General features: G+C 39.2%; 1 protein-coding gene across 3 annotated transcripts in view; it reads right to left on the bottom strand.

Moving 5' to 3' along the window:
* ADD1 (adducin 1) overlaps positions 1–9,301 on the bottom strand; it is a 42,503-nt gene extending 33,202 nt beyond the window's left edge. For 2 of the 3 annotated variants that reach the window (XM_031060112.1, XM_005424726.2), the window contains exon 1: positions 9,252–9,268. The gene's annotated coding sequence lies outside the window, so the exon portion shown is untranslated. Of the gene's footprint in view, positions 1–9,251 lie in introns of all 3 variants that reach the window. The other variant, XM_014308525.2, reaches the window with a different exon arrangement.
* Between the last annotated feature and the right edge of the window lie 663 nt (positions 9,302–9,964).

Below are 9,964 nucleotides of genomic sequence, written 5' to 3'. Positions count from 1 at the left end.
CTTTCTGAGTTCTCTGTCTCCTCACAACCTCCAGCCTGCACCATTGGCCTCTATCTTCCTTGAAAATGCTTTTGAAGGCCTACTAACACTTTTTCCAACCTCCTGAGCTCTATCAGGCATACTACTGCCTCCACAGCCAGGGCTTTGTTGAAAAAAAACAATTTGCAGACCCAAATGTGCATTACTCTCTTGCAGTAACAGCTTACTTAGCCCAAGCAAAGTCTGAGCTTCACCAGACTCTGCTTATCAAAAAAAATCAGGGAGTTTATAACAGCACAATGGCAAGTGAAGACAACCAGAACGACTCAACAGTTCACTTTGTACTGCACTCTGCTGAGCACAGCCACAAATGTGTCTTTACTGAAAAGCAAAGCATAGGAAAACAAGGGAGTCTGAGCTTACCACCAGCAGAGAACAGCTTGCTCCTGCTGGCTGAGGCATTTGATGTTCAGGATAGGTTTAAGTGTCATGTTGTTTGTGCATGCACAATCTTATTTAAATTAAACTGTACACACATCTGCAAATGTAATTTTGCATTTAATTATTTACATTAATTCCATCTTACTTTCAGAGCACTAAAACCTACTTCTAAATGAATGACACACATAATTACTCCAGTTTCCTACTCACACTGGCGAGAGGCTGGTCCCTAACAGCCCACAAGAGCAACATGAACGTGGGATCACAGTGTCTTGCCAAAGTTGCATTACTCCTCCATCCAAGTACACAATGGCACTCAAGAAGGTCTTAGGAAGCTATTACTTCATCACTATGTAGTGGCAATAATTTCACATGAAAATCAATGATTAACATTCAGTGATGATTTGATATCTAAGGTCAAATATCTTTTCTCAGCTCAGTTTTGCAGATACCCAAAATTAATGTAATCTTGCCTGCAAGGTCCAATTATTAATTGTTTTAACAAAACTGTAATAGTAATTGTTTTAATAGCTGTCAGCTACTGATGTTAAAGGGATCAACTTTCAAACTGAAAGCAGACATGCTTGACAACACTTTGCAAAGCCACTGAAATTTATTTATGAGTTTCCTTGAAAAACCCTTTGGGAGTAAGGCATGATGAACTCTCCAGTAAGAGTTTCAGTAATATGAATACCAATAAATAAATAAAAGGAATCTGAACACACCATGGGAAATGCCCAGTGATTCTATAAACTGGAAGGTCACACTGCAAATCACAACAGTCTGCCAGGCAGTAAAAACACATATTAGAAAGAAATTAAGACTGTCTTCACACCCACAACACTTCAGTACAGTTTCTTTCTGATGTAGTGCACTACAGCCCCCCAGTAAGATAAGCTGCAATGCCAGAGGACTTTCTGCCATGATAACTGTTCTATGAGAGAGCCTGTTCTAACACAACTGTGTCAGAAAAAGCCACACCCTTAACTGAAAAAGCCACGGCTGGAAAATGTAAGTGCACAGAAAACTTTCTGCCACAAGCAGTTATTGTCAAACACAGACAGACAGGAACAGCAGGAACAGCACCTATTACTATGGGGAGAAAAGGAAAATTAACAGCTGTGATAAAATCCAAACAGCACCTTCGAGTAACAAACAATTACATCCATTTTTTTAATTCCTATGTACACACAAACACCGTGGTGGTCCATGGTCCCGCACACCAAACGAGAGCCAGCAGCCAACTCACAGCACAACGTATTTATCACAGGGGGTGAGGATGTGTGAGCAGCTGCTATAAACAGGCTGGTGGTGAATGACTTTTAGGAAAGCAGGTTTATAAAATTCACAGCTCATCCACAGGTACTGAGCACATACGTGTAAATTTCATTTACAGGTACAGCGCTCAGTAGCTGTAAATGAGCTATAAATTTTATAAACCTGGTTTCAGAATGTTCACAATTCAGAATATTTACAAAACATTCAGAATGTTTATGAAAACATTCTGAAATTGGTATTAGTATTTCAGCTTATTTTTATTATTCAAAATCCGCTTCCTCCCCTTCTTCTTTTCTAACCCAACAGTTTCACTAAAGGACTCACCTAAGAGGAATGTTAAGGGTTATGCTACAGAATTTAGTTTAAACAGAAGAAGAAAGTTTTAGAACAGAAAGACGATAAAATTTTTCACATTAACATCCACAAAGAAGAAAAATCTTAATTTTTTTAAGCAACTTGAATTCCTCAGTACTCAGATAATGCACATATAGTCAAAGAAATCTAAACAGGTAAGACTGAATAATATTCAATAAAAATTGACAACAAGTTAAGGGTTCATAAAAACTTCACACTTAAATCTGAAAAATTATGTAATTAAAACCTCTAAAATTGATTTGGATTGTGACCTTATTGCAGATAAATACTTACTTGAAACTTTAATATTAAACTCATTTTGATACATGGATTTTGGGACAGATGTAAGTATTTACATATTTGACAGCTTATAGGCCCAGTGTCTCCAACCAAACCATCATAACAATATTGTGTGAACACTGGGAGGATTTGAAATGCCTCACAATATGTACACTAGCAAGGACCAGCTAGCTACACTTACTGGAAAAAAAAAAGTTTTGCCATCATTTAAAGGTTGGTTTTGTTTTGTAATAAGTTGGAATAGATTTTTTTTTGCTGCTCCACACCCTGAGGAAATTGTTTTTGACTAGGGCTGCAGTCAGTGGAATTCGAGCTAAAGGCTCCCTGCCACCAAAGGACAGTTCTCCACACCAACACAGCTTTAAGTCTGCTGAGGCCAAATCAAAATAAAAATACACTCTGAGAAGCAGGAAGAAGGTTGTGACAGGTGACATGGAAAGATAAAAAACTTCTAAAAAATTCAAAATACACTGCCAGTTCACAAGACAGCATGTGCAATAGGGTTTGTTTTTAGTTAGGAGAGTTATCTGACCAAAACCTTACAAAACCAAGTTATTTCAGAGAGGAAAAAAAAACGTAAAACAAACAAAACCAAAAATCCCAAACCTGCTCTCTTCCTGGTAGCTTACAGTTTGTTTGTACAAAACAACACACAGGCAGAATACCTGTATGGGACCTTGCGCCAAACCTGCAAATTAAATGAGCAGCAACTTCTCAACTGCTCATTCATTCCAGTCAGCAGCAACAAAAATCAAGGGCACTCAGATCAAGAATATGTTGCTTTTGAGACCTATCCTGACAATGATACTGTAATTTGGTTTGTATCCATTTTTTTCTGACAGTTCCTTCCAAAAATGACACCAGAACTATGCCACTGTGTCTAACAGAGATGAAAACAAATGAGACAAGAAGTTGCTGGGGAAGGGACAAGGGGGTAGCAAAACAACTCATTTTCTTTCCTATTTTGCAATCAGTAATCTTTGAGGAGTAAAAGCTACCTAAAAATCTCGTGCCAGTGACAGGTCAGGCAGCGTGCAGGTAGGGGGAGGGAAGCAAGCTCTGTTTTGGATGCAAACACAATAGGACGGACAAAAAGAAGCATAAGAGTCATTTTATAGCCCAGGAAAAGTTGGGGGAGTGCAGAAAGCTGCAGAGCTGAAATTACTCAATGGGAAGTCGTGAGGTGACAAAAGGGAGGAAGAGGAAGGGAATGGGTCAGGCAGCACTGGGGTGGGGCAGAAGAAGCCCTACAGATAAATGAGCCACTGCAAATAGAATTACAGTGAAATTTAAGTTGGTGGGAATATGACCAAGGAAGCATGGAAGCAGAACATCTATCTACAGAAAAAAAGGTTTCATTATTACTTGGTGAATGCAAAAAAACCTTATAAGATTGCACTGCTAGCACTTCACTCAATATTCTAATACATTTTGTATTTTTTCTGATTTCCTTTACTTTAGAATAATATTTGCCAAACTTTCTCCTTAAAAAATTAATATAATTTTATAATAGAGAAATTACTTATGATTTGCACTACAATTTCCGTAACATTCAGTGACAGCATTTTGGCACCAATGACACTGGATTTGTTCTTGCCATTTCAAATGTTTCCGACTGAACTTTTAAAAGGAAAAGTTGGCATTATCTTAGGAAGTCAAAGAACAAAGAAAGTAAATAATGACTGTACTACTCACTAGACAACATACTCAGTATAACGAACAATTATATTATTTTTTAGCAAATGTTCCCAATCTTATGCATCTTCAGAATTTCCTCTGTTCTTTGTTTTCAAACAGGAAGAGACTATTTCACAAATAAGAACAGTTATTTCTCTTATTCTGAATGCAGGCACCAACATTCTGCTTTTTAACAGAGATAATACAAGTTAAATATGGGACTCCAAAATTTAGAGAAATCCAGCAATAAGTTTATATAACCGAAAGTATTGTATTTTATATTTGTAATATCATTTAGTAACTTTAGTAACTACAACAATAGTTCAAAAAGCAAACTCTGTTAGAGAACAAGGAAACAAAAAATGACCAATTTTACTTGAAATCCACAGACTCTAACCAATCCTATTTTCACCTTCTCTAAAACACTGGAATCAGAGGCCAAGCACAATGGGAAGTGTGTGATCTCAAGGTTACAAAAAAAACCAGGCTAAGCAGCTGTGTTAAGAGAACATTTAAGGACCTCCACGATAACTACACCAGGCTGTAAACCACAGTAATTGCTGTGTAGCTTTACCAAAGCCAAATGAAACAGCTGGTTGGGAAAAGCAAGAGCAGTTTCAGGACAGGCAAATCATGCCAGACCAACCCGATCACCTGCAACAAAATAACAGTTTCTGTCAACACCGGCAGAGCAGCAGATATTGTTTAACAAACTTCAGGAAAGCCTTTGCTGCTGTTTCCCACAGAGTTCTTGCAGACAAACCAGCACGATGGCGGCTGGTGGCCGGCAAACCAGGCAGGAACCGGCCCACAGGGTGCACTCAGAAGGTGCCAGTCAATAGCTTAACTCAGGCTGACAGCCTGGCACAAGTGGGGCATCCCCAGAAAATGATGCTGGGACTCACACTTTTCAACATCACCACAAATAACCTGGATGAGGGGTCTGTCTGAAAGCACTGTCTCCAGGCCTGCTGGTGACACCACACTGGGTGGTGAGGTGGACGTGCCAGCAGGGAAAGCCATGTCACAGAGCAGGACAGGCTGGAACAGGGAGCTGCCAAGAGGAGTGTGGAGTTTCACAGGGACAAGTGCAAGGTCCTGCAGCAGTGCTGACACCAAAGGGCCTGGCACAGGCTGGGATCCTTTGCTGAGGGGGACCTGGGGGTGCACAACAAGAGCTGAACAGGGCTCAGCAGTGAAGCTCTGCAGCAATGACAGCAAATCAGATGCTGCCATGCACCCACAGGGGCACCAGCTGCAGAGATGAGAGATGTGACCATCCCAAACCCCCAAGAGCTCTTTAGGCCACACCTGGAGCACTCCTGTGTCCGGCTGTGGTCTCCACAGTTCAAAAAAAGGAACAGATGGACTGGAGAGGGTCAAAAAGAAAGCTATGAAGATGATCAAAGACTGTAGATCCTACTCTATGAGGAAAGCCTAAATGACTTAGGTCCTCCCCCTTCTCCCTGAAGAAGAGAATGCTTGCATCATCACACTTTCCCAGAATTTAAAGGCTGGCTACAAAATGGATGGAGGCTCACTCTTCACAAGGAGCCACATGGAGAGGATACGGGGTAACAGGTGTAGCTTGCACCAGAAAAGGTTTCACCTTGATATAGGAAAGACATTTTTATACTGAGAACAATCACTAGAACGTTCTCACCAGGAAAATGGTGGAATCTTCATCAACTGGAGATATTCAAGACACAACAGGGCAGTGTGTTGGACAATCCCACCTAGGCTACCTTTTCCACAACAGATTGGCTCACATGACCCTTTTGAGATCTCTTTTAACCGGGGCTGTTTTATGTTCTATGATTCTACTTAGCCAAAGCCCACCTAAGATTTATGCCAGAATTTAGGTGGACAGATTCAGCTGGGATATTTGTTAAAGACACCCCTCTGAATTCTGCAGAAGTTTCAGTATACATGGGTCAGAATTGATAATTCAGTCCTTGCAAACAAAAGAGAAGAAAATCATTAAAATCAATTAAAAAGCTAAAATACAGAGACGCTATTACCCTGCTTTAAATAAAGGATTTAAAAGGCCAAAAGTATCAAACTTTTAGAAACAGTAACCGTTCAACTCTCCTCCCTGACCTGGAAAAGCATTGTATCCCTGAGATTGGACACTGCAGGAAGCTGAGAATGACGCACAGGGAGGAACAGGGCAGCACACTGTGCTGCTCTTCCCCTCACTGCAAGTACAGTTGCAGCCTGTGCTCACCATTGATACAACTTTTGTGTTTAACCCTAACATGATTTATTAATTTATGATGGGAAGATCAAATTTCCAAGAGCTCATTCCAAGTTAATTAAAATGGTAAGGAATCCAAATCTAAAAATCAAAACCATTATTAAAAAAATAAAGATTTAAAAAATCCTCTTCAAACTGTTAACTTATATCTCCTATTGACAAGGTACCTGGTTGCTTACCAGCCTTTTAATTTCATCTTTTCCACTCCTTTCTTTCTCCAATTTTTCTGCTAAGCAATTTATGAAAAAAACCATCAGAACTGCCATTTCTAGCATCAAAAGATTTTGTGAAAAACTAACAGTTTCAAACCTACTTATTAACTCAACATCAAAATTATCTTTCTTTCACTTCTTTGACTCAGAGACTTATCTACTAGTTCCATACATTTCTCATACAGCATTTCTGGAAGTGTTCATTGCATAAACTCATGAAAGATTAGGGAAAGTGATAACAGAAAACAAAATGTCACACTGTTCATAAAACACAAAGAAACTCTCTGAATAAGTATCTTAAGCCACAGACACCTAAGCTTTTCTACTGAAACTCTTAGAGCTTCACAAATGTATCACAAAATTTGCATGCAAGTGACAAAACAGGAATTTCACCAGTGTCTTTTGCATTTCTTCAGGCACAGAGAGCAAGTATGGATTCTGCAAGCTCATAATAGATTTTCCTATTGTTTCTTGTCAGAGGAGCACCAATGGTTTTATGGCAAGAGAGACACTTCTTCCCACTGCCTCGGTGTCTATTAGCCCCAGCAATAATTCCTTAACAGTTCAGTGAAAAACATGGGCTACAGTGTTATTGCTCAGAGCAGTCTCATGGCTTTCAGATAAATTCATTTCATGATGTTACTCCAACACTGAGATTAAAACCTGCACTTAAAGAGCCCCCCAAATGAGTCCTTATAATTACACTGCCAAATAACAGTGAAGCTGATTTGCCTGCAATTTTATTTCAGAAATCTGAGTCCCAATTCAAGTAAGTTTCTGGATTCTGCGGTTTTTACTTAATGATAGTGTAATATCATAAATGCATTTTAACACAGCTAATGCAAAGGAGTACAAATGGAGACAAAAATTACACCAGAAATAATGCTGAAAAGGCAAAATTAAAAGGGAATTCAGGATCTGTCATAGATCACTACACAGATTGCCAAGATTATTCTGTGGCCAGGGGTTCTACCGTAACAGCAAAATCAAAGAAAAACAGAAGTAGAAAAATTACCTTCCCTAACTTAAAAAAGCCCCCATTACTAGAATATTATTTCACCCACTTCAATAATAGACATGAAATATCAGAGTCCACAGAAGGGCTACAAAAACAGTCTGGAGAGTAGAAGTGTAACTTGTAGGATCAGTAGCTTGGCATATTCAGTGAACCAGAAAGATGAACTGGTCACAGAGGTGACAGGGCCTTTCAGTCCTGCTAACAAAAGTATGGAGACATGTAGCACTTGGGAGTGAATAACAGACACATTTGCCCTTTAACAGAGATGGAAATTTCCTAACCCCATATACACAATACTGAGTCAATAACTTAGCTTTAAAAACCTTTTTATAACCCATATTTTAATACAACTTCCAGAATTCCTTCTACTACCTGTCTGCACTGAGATCAGAATCTGCTCTGAAATCTATGAACCTGTCCTTCCTTCTTCAGCTTTGGGAAAAATAAGTTCCACAGGCACAATATGTTCATGTTATTTGCAGCTTCCAATGCACTTCCAGTTTTCCAACACCTTTTTTTTTTTATAGCACCTTCCTGCACTGGTAGGCTGCTGACAGCTGGAGACTGAATGTCAGACTCAGAGACAGAACCAAAAATCCTCCTTAATCCTTCTCCTACGCTCAGGTCAAACTGATCAGATTTGCTATCAGGACAAGTTTTCTGTCAGAACAGGTAGAATAACTCTTCTTACTTTTTAACTATCTTCAGTAGCACAAAATGCAAATTCCTGAATCATTCAGGAATACCTTACCCAAGAAATTTCAGCTACAAAACCTACAAAAGTTTCAAAATACCTTAGCAGATCTCTCTTGGCTTTGATGCATTCAGCAGTTTACTCCATGGAAACTGACTTGCTCAGGTTAATGTTTTTTAAATGTTAAGTTTAACAGCCTGTATAATAAAAAGGGTTGCACTGGAAACACCATCACTCTAAGACTCATTGACAATTTTTTGAACAAAAAACATTGGTGCTGAGTATTTTTCCAGCCTGCTTTATTGGGACAATAAAATTCACTATTGCTGTCACAGAGACTCAGCTACACACTGAACAGAACTGCACAAGAGTGAGTCAAGTCACTAATTTACACTTTCATCCTCTACTTGTGCAGAAAGCATCAAGACAATGTAAAACTGAAATGTTTTCACACTATTAAAATTCATGGATGGTGGCAGCAGTAGCAGAAAATAAATGGACATTTATTTTTGCTATCAGGGTCACTAGTCCATACAAATAAAGAGGTTTAACCCAAATACTGCTTATTTTTAGGTTTCTGTGAACCCACATGCACTTCCCAAGCCTCACACCAAACACACCAATAAGCCACTGCCCTGAGATTTTTGAACCCAGGTCAAATCAGATCACCAGCTTTCCAAGGGCAGGGCCCCAGCTTTATCCAAGAACTAAAGCTTGATCAGCATGTCTGACCCAAAAATGAACACTGGCCTTAAACTGAAGTTATAAAAGCTGCTAGACTTCTAATTCCAAGACTGGATTTGTAAAAAGACACAAATATACACATAAGTTCCTTAAAGAAACTCACCAATGCACTGCAGCAAAATTAGATGTTCAATTGGCCAATGTAATTAATCAGGTAAGAAAATGTCCATAATTTCCACATACAATAATTTGAAATCAGATTTTTTTTAGGAAACAACACCCTTAAAGCCCTGAAAATCCCCAAATTCCATAAGAGTAGTCCACATAGCCCCCAGAAGGAAAGCCATCTGCACTTACCAGAGGACAATCCACTGCTGTTTCACAGAACAGCAGCTTCAGAGAGATGGGCAGTTGCTGCACCTGTGGCTTTAGACAGCAATGAGAACTAGGCCAGGACCTGTGAGTGAGGACAAGGTAAAACCTGGGGGTGCTTCTGACACAGCAGCTCAGGAGGAAGAGGACACAGCACAGGCTCTTCCCACAGCAATGGGGAGGCTGCAGTGCTGCATGAGAACTGGGCAGGTCAGAAGCAGCTTTAGCAGAAAGCAGAAGACTCCAGAGCCCCTTTGAACACTGCACAAAGTATCAGTTTCAAGTTGGCTAAAACATTCTGCTGTAGGTTCAGTAACAAGGTAAATAAGCAAAATGAAAAAGCCCCTCCAAATGCAACATGACCACAGTAGCATTGTTTCACTTTACCCATAAGGTTTTATAATTTTTCTGATGATATTACCTATACAGCACTCCCCTTCTTTTAGAATGTCCTGTCCCTTTTATTTAAAATAAGATGTGAAAATATAATTTTATTTACATGTTTGTTGGGTTTTTCATCAAGGTCATACTAGATCAGTGTCTAGGGAAAAAACAGATCCCAAACTCATACCCAATGCTATCACAAATACAAAAAAACCTGAAAAACTTATGTTTAAAATGTAAAATAACTATAATGCTCACCATTGTCAAACCTTTCAAAAAACACTGTGACTAACAAAAGCTCCTACAAATGACAG

The sequence above is a fragment of the Geospiza fortis genome, unplaced genomic scaffold (genome assembly GCF_000277835.1).
Source record: "Geospiza fortis unplaced genomic scaffold, GeoFor_1.0 scaffold147, whole genome shotgun sequence".
NCBI classification, from domain to species: Eukaryota; Metazoa; Chordata; class Aves; order Passeriformes; family Thraupidae; genus Geospiza; species Geospiza fortis.
Note: the sequence above shows the minus strand (reverse complement) of the source record. Positions and strands in the feature narration are given on the sequence as shown.